Raw genomic sequence first — 11,594 nt, forward strand, 5'->3', positions numbered from 1 at the left:
TCTCGAGAAAGTAAAGAAGCTTACTGAGCAAAAGGAAGATGTAGGTATATATATGCTGAGAGGGCATTGATAGCTGCAAGCCTGCAACAAGACTTTAAGGAGAAACCTTTTGAAAGGTGGTCGCTCTAAACATGTAGCAAGGAAAAGGCCATCCAAGAAATGGCTATAATTGTTAATTGTTGTGTGGCTAACCTACTAAATTTTGTACTGAAAACTTTACTTTCTCAAGTATAATTTAGCTATTACAATTTTACAACCTCGACATTTTATTTGCAACGACTTAAACAACACTCCAAAAACTAGGACACTCATAACTTAGTGATTCTTATTGTGTTGCTTTTATATTTATTGCGTAATGACATATACTTCAATGTTTTATAACTTATTATTATTATTATTATTATTATTATTATTATTATTATAGAGTATTAGTATATTATTATTATTATTATTATTATTATTATTATTATTATTATTATTATTATTATTAGAGTAGTATTATCATATAATAATAATAATTATTATTAGAGTAGTATTATCATATAATTAGTCATATTACTATATAGTTAGTCGTATTAGAGTAGTATTAATATATTATTAATCGTATTAGTATATTATTAGTTGTACGGTCGTGTAAGTATAGTATTAATATATTGTATTAGTGTATTATTAGTTGTATAGTCGTATTAGTGTATTATTAATATTTTATTAATCATATTAGTATATTATTACTCATACAAGTGTAGTATTAGTATATTATTAATTGTATTAATATATTATTAATCATATTAGTGTATTAAAATATCATATTAGTGTATTATTATTCATATTAGTATAGTACTAGTACATTATTAATTGTATTACTATATTATTAATTGTAAAGCTGTATTAGTGTAGTATTTTTTTTGACCAATTATTAGTGTAGTATTAATGTATCGTAATAGTGTATTAATAGTCGTACTATAATAGTATTAATATATTGTATATTAATTATATTAGTATATTATTAGATGTCAAGTCGTATTTAGTGTAGCATTAATATATCGTATTAGTGAATTATTAATCGTACAAGTGTAATATTAGTATATTATTAATTGTGTTAGTATATAACTAATTGTTTTAGGTTATTATTAGTCGTATTAATGTATTATTAATGTAACAGACCCTTTTTCTTAATCTTAAATATTTTGATAAAATCAATAATCGTTTTGTTTTATTATTTTCTTTTTAATGCCGTTTCGAATTTTATTCCAATCGTTCTTAAGTTCTTGATTTTCTTTTATATACAATTTATTTCTCTGAAAATAAATTACCTAAATATTAAGTCTAGCTAAATTACCTAAAATAACTTAATCTTTTTATTTTCAATATTAATTATGATCATACCGTGGGTTAAAAAAAAGGAGAAGGAAAATCAGAAAATTAATTCATAAAAGCTAATTCCTAAAAAAAACACTAAAAAGCCTAGAAAAATTCCTAAAAATCCTCAAAAATTTCCTAATAATAGTATTTAGTGTTAATTATAGAAATTCAAAGGGAGGAAGCTAAGTCTGTGGCTTGAAATTCTACAACAAAGGAAATTAATTAATAGTGAAATTATTAAAGGTATAAATTCTTACATATATTTATTTACATAAAATTATGCCCATAAATTTTATATGTGTTTATAATATATAAATTAATTTTCTGTAAATTTTGGTGAATTAATTCGTTGTAATTTAATTTATATGATTTATTCATTTAAATTGACAAAAATCGCATAAACCAAAATAATTTTAATTAAAATAGTAAATATGAATATTTTTAAACGAAAAGTTTTTAGTACATATATATATATATATATATATATATATATATATATGTATATATATATATATATATGTATATATATATATATATATATGTATATATATATATATATGTATATATATATATATATGTATATATATATATATATGTATATATATATATATATATATATATATGTATATATATATATATATATGTATATATATATATATATGTATATATATATGTATATATATATATATGTATATATATATATATATGTATATATATATATATATATATGTATATATATATATATATGTATATATATATATATATATGTATATATATATATATATATGTATATATATATATATATATATATATATATATATATATATATATATATATATATATCTATATCTATATGTATATAGATATATATATATATATATATATATATATATATATATATATATATATATATATATATATATATATATATATATATATATATATATATGTGTGTGTGTGTGTGTGTGTGTGTGTATATATATATATATATGTACATATGGATATATATATATATATATATATATATATATATATATATATATATATATATATATATATATATATATATATATGTACATATGTATATATATATATATATATATATATATATATATATATATATATATATATATATATATATATATATATATATATATATATATATATATATATATATATATATATATATATATCTATATACGTATATATATGTATATATATATATATATATATATATATATATATATATATATATATATATATATATATATATATATATATATATATATATATATATATATATATGAGATATAAATTGTGTATTAATTTTTTGAATTATAGTTGAGTACAAATATTATTATTAATTTTTGCTTAAAAAAAGCATAAAATAAGAAAATTCATAAATTGAGATAAAAATAAATAATTCAGGAAAAAAATTATTTATTTTATTGTTACTGTACTTTCTTTTCATTTAAATTATTTTTGTGAAATTTTGTGATATTTTAATTTTTAAATAAATAAATTAATAATCTAAATTGTTATAATAGGCGAAAAGAAAGAAAAGTTAAAATAATAATTAAAATTATTTTATTTTGGTGAATAAGAATATACACCAACTCATTTAATAATAGGTTAATTTTTAAAATATTTCGTGTAGATGTTAATCTTAAGGAAATTAATTATTCATGTACTAAATCTACAAATAAGCTATTAAGAAATTAATTAAATAAAATAAAGTTTTATTTTCTAAAAATTTGGATAAATAGGCTAGGATCTATAATAAACCCAATATGTAGTTTTTAAGACATTTTTAGTATTTATTTATGATAAAACTCTTTATTTTATCATTTATAATAAATAGACATTTAAGAAATTGATTACTAAGAAATTAATAAAGTTTAATTGAAAATTTATCTATAAATAAATATTAAAGACCCATTTTAGTTTTGATTTAGTTTAATAATAAATGTTATTCTAATGTTGCATTTATATGAAGACTGTAACATAATAATAAAAAGATTTGATAGTAAGGAAATGCCGAACCATGCTTCCGGCACGTAAAATACAGCAAACACAGTAAGGTTGTTTAACCTGACCTGTGGCTCGAGCAACATTGTACTGGGAGAGTGACGACTCCTACTAAGTTAGGGGTTTTGGTCTACCTCACCCTAACAGGCCCTTACATATATCAAACAAAGATCATATGTGTTGCATTCATTAAATAAGTAATCGGATTCCACTCCCTAACATTCAAGTAGAAGTGTTAGTAAATCACGCCCTGGTACTCAAGCAGAAGGACCAGAAAATTAATATATATAAAAATAAATCTAATCTTAAAATGAATTCCCTATAATACATAAGATACCTTGCATATTATTTATTGTGATGCACTTATCTTTGCATATTACTTATTGCAATGCATATATTTTCTATACTTGTATAATTGCGGTAAGTTTTTATACTCGGTTCTTTTTAAAACTGATCGTTTTCCATCAGCTGTTCCCATATTCCGGGAGCAGATGCTGTAGGTGACTTTACATGAAGTTATTAAGAAGCTATAGTATTGTTTATGTGAGATTAGGATATAATAAGTACGCAGTTTATATTATGGACGACAATTATGTATTAAAGAAAGATGTAGTATGTAAAATTTTATTTTAATGTTTTAAGTTCTCTTTGTTTTTGAAAATATTGTTTTGTTATATTTCCTTTTCGCAATAATCACGGTTCGAGAGACTTTCGCTTAGCATTACTTACTATTAGATTATAATAAACCTATATTTGGAAAAGAACTGTCCGTTACAATTAATATATCGTATTTTTTTATTTATTAGTCGTATTAGTATAGTATTAATATATTTTTTCTTGTAAAGTCGTATTTAGTGTAGTATTAATATATCGTATTAGTGTATTATTAATCGTACAAGTGTAGTATTAGTATAGATTATTAATGGTATTAGTATGTAATCAGTCGTACTAGGTTATTATTAGCCATATTAGTATATAGGCATGGCCACGGTCCGGGTTGGTCCGGTTCCGTTCCGGTTCCACCCGGTTCCGGTTCCATTTGGAACCTGTCGCGAACGGTTCTGGTTCCGGTTCCGGTTCCGGGCGGTTCCACACGGCTCCTTGGCGGTTCATGAGGCGGTTCCAACTCAAGGGACGGGCGGGTCGGACCATCGGTTCCATTTTTTTTCTTTAAATATTTGTATAATAAAAAAATACTATAATATCGCGGACGTACCTTTGATGATTACTTGATTATTAGCGAAATTCAATGCGTGTCAAGTTGTCATCGTTATTGAAATATTTACTAAAAAGAATGGAAAAAAATAAATTAATAAGAAACGAATCAATGATAATGTCGATAAAGATAATTAATAAAAAAAGAGGGAGAAAATGGACTTGAACCTAGTACCCAAAGGAATACTAAGCTGCCTACGTATCCCGAAGGAATCAAAGCCCATGTAGTTCTTTGTCATACCTTTTATTTATAGTTGTTGAATGTTGATTTATCGTTGTCGCTTGTCGGATTGATCCTATTCGTCCTCGTCATCATCATGTGGTTGGTTAGATGCTTCCGCTGACTCTCCTCCTGACGATGATGCAGATGTATCCATCATCATCCATGGATCATCATCGTCGTCTTGATCATCATCATTCCTTATTCCTTGTGTTCGAATCTCCGCTTGATCCCAATCTTTCTTGCAAACACATATTTGAATACTATGTGGAGCAAGACGAGATCTCTTTTCGTCCAAAACTCTTCTACCTGCACTAAAAGCAGACTCCGACGCAATTGTTGATGCGGGAATTGCAAGGATATCCTTTGCAATTCTCGATAAAATGGGAAATTTTACAGATTTTTCTTTCCGCCACTCCAAAATATTATAGATACTTTGGTCTATTTCAAAGTGGTGTTTAAGATAACTATCTAGTTCTAAATATGAGGTCGAGGAAGAAGAAGATGATCCTACAAAACTATCATCTTGACTCATTATGTTAGCTATTACCGAATTATAGTAAGAGGGACGTGCCGAAACGCTAGCACGCCTAGACATATCGCGTTACGGGATATATTCTCTAGCGTAAAAATCATAGAGTTCTGCTAAATATTTTTTACATGTTCCTACATAATTATGTACATCAGTAGACGTGCGATCTAACGATTGGTAATAGAATCCTATTACTTTAGTAAGGACCTCAGTTTTAAAACGTGGGTCCAAAATGGTTGCGATTCCATAAATATAAGGAAAATCGGTAAAATATGTCTTCCATTTTTCCATCATATCTGCAAGAATCGGCCTCAAATTTGGGTTAGTATCATCATGTGTATATTTAAGGAGATGATAAAAAATAGTAATACATTCACTTATTACTAAGTGAACGTTCGGTTCATAAACATAAGAAAAAATCTTAGTCGCGTGGTCATACGCTTCTAATATGTTATGTACACCTATAGCTAACTCCCAAGTGTCATCAGCTATGTAACTATCTGTACACTCACTATATAGTTGTGTTATTACTGGACGATAAGCAATCGCCTTTCTTAATAAATCGTTGGTTGAGCCCCAACGTGTAGGAGTATCTAATGACCAATACACTTTTTTAAGTTGGTATTGGTCACGTAATTGTTTATATCGTCTTTTTATCTTTCCGATCCTAAGCCACTTCACTATATCCCTAATTGGTTCTAATAAATCATTTAATTGTTTTATGCCTGCTTGGCAAGATAAGTTAACTATATGCGCACAACAACGTATGTGTAATAAGCTACCCCCAAGGATTAAACAAAATAAGTTCTATACATTTAATGTTCGCGGTTGCATTATCAGTTGAACAACAAAATATTTTATCTAATAAGTTCCATTCTCTACATATCTCTACTAATCTATATTTTATGTTTTCACCGATATGTCTTTCTGGCATTGTCTCAAAAGCAATTATTCTTTTTTGAATAATCCAATTTCGATCTATCCAGTGTGCTGTTACACACATATAAGGTTCTAAATATGGGGGAGCAGACCAAATGTCAGTTGTTATGCTAACCCTACCATTAAACGATTTAAACATTTCAACTAATTCATAGCGCATTGATTCGTATAATTTAATTGTGCGTCTTTTAAGAGTGCTCCTAGGGATTGCTCTATATTGTGGTTGCAAAGTTTTTCTATTGAGACGCTCGTATGCCCTACTTTCACCGTGGTTAAAAGGCAATTCATCACAAATTACATACCTAGAAAATTCATCAATCATGTCATTACGATTATATCTAAAAGGCATACCTGTGCTGGGAATGTCCCATTGTGTCTGTCGGCTTCCACTAGTGGTCCCGCTGCCGCTTGCTGCATGAGTTTCTTTTGTGATTCCATGCTTCTTTGCCAAATGTTTGTTAAAAGATCCTGTACCACCACCTAACACGTATTCACAAAACACAATAAATAACTTTTTATAAAATATGAATATATAATGTATGAACGTATTATGTATGTATAAAAAACTTAAAAAGTATTTACCTCTGGCGAAACTGTATGAAACTAAGGGCTTTACTCCTTGACTTTCACAAATTTGACAAGTGCATAAGAAAAATATCTGGATTCTCGGTTGGTTCTTTTGTGAAATACGACCACACATGTGAAATAGCTCTACCACTAGGAGGTGGCATTGCCGGAAAAGGTTGTCTTATTGGTTCATCTTCATCTAAATAAATAATTTAAAATTATAAAACTATAATTAAATAAATAAATAATTTAAAGTTTAATTAATTTGAAAATTAATTTGAAGAATAAAATTATAAAACTAACCGATAGTTTGGAAATTGACTCGTTTACCACGAGCTTGTCTTTGTTGTTGTTGTTCTCCTTGTTCTTCATGTGACCTTGTTGATGACTGTCGAGATATATGTATTCCAATTGGGGTCGTTGGTTCCTCTTCTTGTTCTTCTTCTTCATCAATTTGTATTTCTCTTTCCACTTCTTCTGCATAATAATGTAATTCTGGGTCATACCCTTCCGGATAATTATGTTCATAATTATAATTACTAATGGAAGGTGTTGTTGATACCGACGGAGTAGAAGTGGCCTTTCTTTTGGAGGAACTGGAACCTCCCAATGATTTTGCCACTTTAGTAACTTTTTTTGTGGCTTTTTTCAAAAATGAAGACATGATTGATAATATTGAAGTAATAATAGAAATATAGAATTAAGAAATAAATAAATAATTAATTATGTAACTAACTAAATTAAGAAATAATTAAAAGACTAATTATGTAATTAAGAGAATAATTGCGTAATTAAAGAATTAAGTAGAGAGAGTAAGTAGAGAGAGTAGGAGAAGAGATGAGTTGTGAATGAAAATGATTGAAAGTGATGAGTATATATAGAGGAGAATGCAACGGCTAGTTAACGGTAACAAACGGTCATATTTTGGCGAACCGGTTCCATGGAACCGGTGGGCCGGTTCAACCGGACCGGTCCCGGTTCCGGTTCCACGGAACCGTTGAGCCGGTTCAACCGGACCGGTTCCGGTTCCGGTTCCAGAACCGGTTCCATGGAACCGTTGGACCGGTTCTCTCGGACCGGTTCCGGTTCCAAACCGCGGGTTTTTTACCCGGTTCACGACGGTTTTTTCCGGCGGTTTCACGGTTTCGCGGTTCGGGGCGGTTCGGAACCTGTCGCAAACGGTTCCGGTTCCGGATCCGGTTCCAAGCGGTTCGGGACCGGTTCGGTTCCGGGTAACCCGCCCCGTGGCCATGCCTATTAGTATAGTATTAGTATATTATCAACTGTATTATTATATTTTTAGTTGTAAAGTCGTATTTAAGGTAGTAATTATATATCGTTTTAGTGTATTATTAATCGTACAAGTGTAGTATTATTATATTATTAATTGTATTAGTATATAATTAGTCATATTAATGTAGTATTAATAGATCATATTAGTGTATTATTAGTCTCATTAGAATAGTATTAGTATATTATTAATCGATTTAGTATATGTTTAACAGACTCAAAATTTTTAATCTTAATCTTCTGCTTAATTATTTCGAATTTTCAATTCAAATTTCTAATCCTTTGGTTATCTATTTGAAACCATCTTTAATTTCTAATTCTTTTTCAATTTTGTAATTTCTTTCAAATATCAAACTTTAAAATATTATTTTAAAGTATATTCACTTGTACATACTAGAACAAAAATTTGATGAACCAAAATCCTTTCTTTAGTAACCCATGATGTTCATCACTTACACAAGCTATTACCATTTCCTTACACAAGCTAACTTTCTTCTACACTCCAAAGTTCGGATTAATTATCTTTGGAGCATTGATATGTATCTTGGAAGGTCTTATTTCTTATTATTTCCATAGTAGTACTTAGTACTAATCCTTGGTGTTAGTATGGTATAACTTCTTACCCTACTCTTTTTGTGGAATTTTACATTATATTTACTTTATAATATGCAAGGTATGAAATGTGCTGATATGTTTTATTAGGAAGTGAGTTTAATGAAATTATGATCAAGATTATATTAAGTATGTATATGCTAAAAGTATTTTTTTTTAGTATGTTAATTTAATAATCTATGAACAAGTTTAGGAAGTTGAGTGTAAAATTATATTCTAGTGATATTAAGTATGATTCATGTTATAAACTAGAGCTAGTATGTTTATGAGTTATGTGTTACATTGGGAATGTTATTATATTTAAGAATTTTTATGTTAGAACTTTATTAATATGTTTATGTTAGCCTTCAAATTAGTTAATAAGGTAGTAAGTTATTTTATGAACTTGTTTTTTTTTATTACGTATGGTTATATGAAGAATATTGTTATTATACTTTATCTTGAGATTTAAGCTTATACTTAAGGTTACTAAATTTCTAAGTTATTGCGTAAAGTTTTTATTTTTGTAAGTGGTTATGTTAATTAGTTAAATCTACGATTTAGTATGATAAATTAAATTAAGTCGTTCTTTTATGTGAAAAGGGCCCAAAACACTCATAGGCCATTCGACCAATATCATATAATAAAAAAAAGAGAGTTTGATTTACTTTTATTTTATTACAACTATTTTTGTGATAATAATAAAATAACAATTTACAAAGATATTTTTGAGAAATTTTTATAAGTTATTAAATATTGAAGTGTTTTTCTTGAATATATGAAATTTCATAATAAAAGTAACTTCTAATCAATATTTAGTACAATATATTTTATTTGCTAACTATTTGACTAAAATTTATGTAAAATGATGTAAAAGTATTTTTAGTATATTTGCTGCTCAAACTATGTGTGAAATATTGATTTTGTAAAATTACAAGTTTTACTTGTTTTATAATTAGAAATATTGACTTTTGTGAAAATTATAAGTTTGACTTGATTTAAAACTCGAAATATTGATTTTTCTGAAATTAAAATTTTTATTTTTTTTATAACTATGATGTTGATTTTTGCAAACCTAATAAGTTCACTTATTTTTCTAAACTTGAAATATTGATTTTTAGTAAACTTGTAGAATTTTGAAAATTTATCCAAGTGATGCAATTTTAACATGAATTTTAATTAGAATATCTGATCTTTTTTTTGAAAAGAATAAAGTTTTATTTATTGTAAATTTGGAAAAGTTGATTTTGGAAACTTCTTTAAAGAGAAATAGATTTTAGTCGCTACTTGTGGAAAATATTAATTTGGAGACTATTAATAGAATATTAAGTTATTAGTGTGAATTTAGTGAGCTATTAAAAATAAAATAATAAATAAAATTTAATGTGGAAAAATTTAATAATAAATGTATAAAGACATAAAGGTTAATTTTACATTATGATTAAGAATCTTATTAAACAAAAGAGGTCACCTAAGTTGATCAAGGTTAAAGTCAAAGTTAAATTGTAGTAATAAAAATATGATGTACTTGTGTGATGTACTTGTAGTAATAAAAATGTGATGTACTTATGTGATGAATGAACCTAATAGGAAGGTAATGTCGAACCATGGACCGGCATGTAAAATCTCGGCGCCTGTGTAGGCCTGCACGTAAAATGCGGTGTAAGACAGGGGTTTAGCTACCTATCCTGTAGAGCTCGAGCATAATTATATTGGAGGGGTGACGACTCCCACCACAGTTAGGGTTTAGGACTACGGTCCTCACCTAACAAAACCCTTACATATATCAGGTGTCATATCTTGTTGATCAGTGATAAACTTGATTAGTGTTGATGCTATGATGCATGGTACGGTTATGAGTATTAACCAAATGAACTTATTTAAGTGTTAAGATTACCGAATTGTATAAGTGGCAGTAACGTACTTCTGTCAGGATCGAGAATGGTATCTTAATGACTTAAAAGTATGGAACAGAAAAAGAATATGGTAAAAGTATACGGTGGTGTCAATTAATTATAAGTTTGTACTTAATTTATTATTTTGAAAATGTAGCGTATAATTTCTGTATTTTGAGCTGGATAAGAAGTTATGCTTGGCGTTAAGCGCTGACCGATTCAATTGGCTGTCATCCGTATCATGGATGGAAGCATTTTACAGGATTTAGTTTAGGTTCCAATCCAGGCCGCAACAATTAATATTTATCAAGAAATTAGTTGCTTTTTGTATCATTGTTGATGACTTGATGATGATGTATTTTTTCATTTTGAGCAAACAATTTTTCTTATCAGATGTAATATTTTACTTTTGTTTTAAACAGTTTCAGTTTTTATGATTTAAAGTTTTTAACAGTTCGGCATTTTGAGACTTCCGCAATATTTTTGTATTAAACATTATTATTATATGTTAATTATGTATCGAGATTGCCGCTCCTGTTACAATATTACTAGTTGTAAAGTCGTACTTTGTGTAGTATTAATATATCGTATTAGTGTATTATTAATTAATTATACAAGTGCAGTATAAGTGTATTATTAATTGTATTAGTATATATGTAGTTGTATTAGTGATTATTAGTTGTATTAATATAGTATTAATTAATATATTATTAATCATATTAGTATATTATTAGTTGTAGTATTTAATTGAGTTTTTTTGTACAGTTGAAAACATTTTAAGTACAATTAAAATCCACTAATAATAAAGAAATTTGAATAGCACAACTGGTTGTGCACTTGCCTCATAATCTATAGGTAATCGGTTCATATCTTTTAGTAGACACCTATGTTATTTTTTTTAATGCCGCAAAATTTCAAAAATGTCACGTGGACCAGGGCGATGAGTTGGCTAAAG

The sequence above is a fragment of the Amaranthus tricolor genome, chromosome 11, assembly GCF_026212465.1.
Source record: "Amaranthus tricolor cultivar Red isolate AtriRed21 chromosome 11, ASM2621246v1, whole genome shotgun sequence".
In the NCBI taxonomy this organism is placed as follows: Eukaryota; Viridiplantae; Streptophyta; class Magnoliopsida; order Caryophyllales; family Amaranthaceae; genus Amaranthus; species Amaranthus tricolor.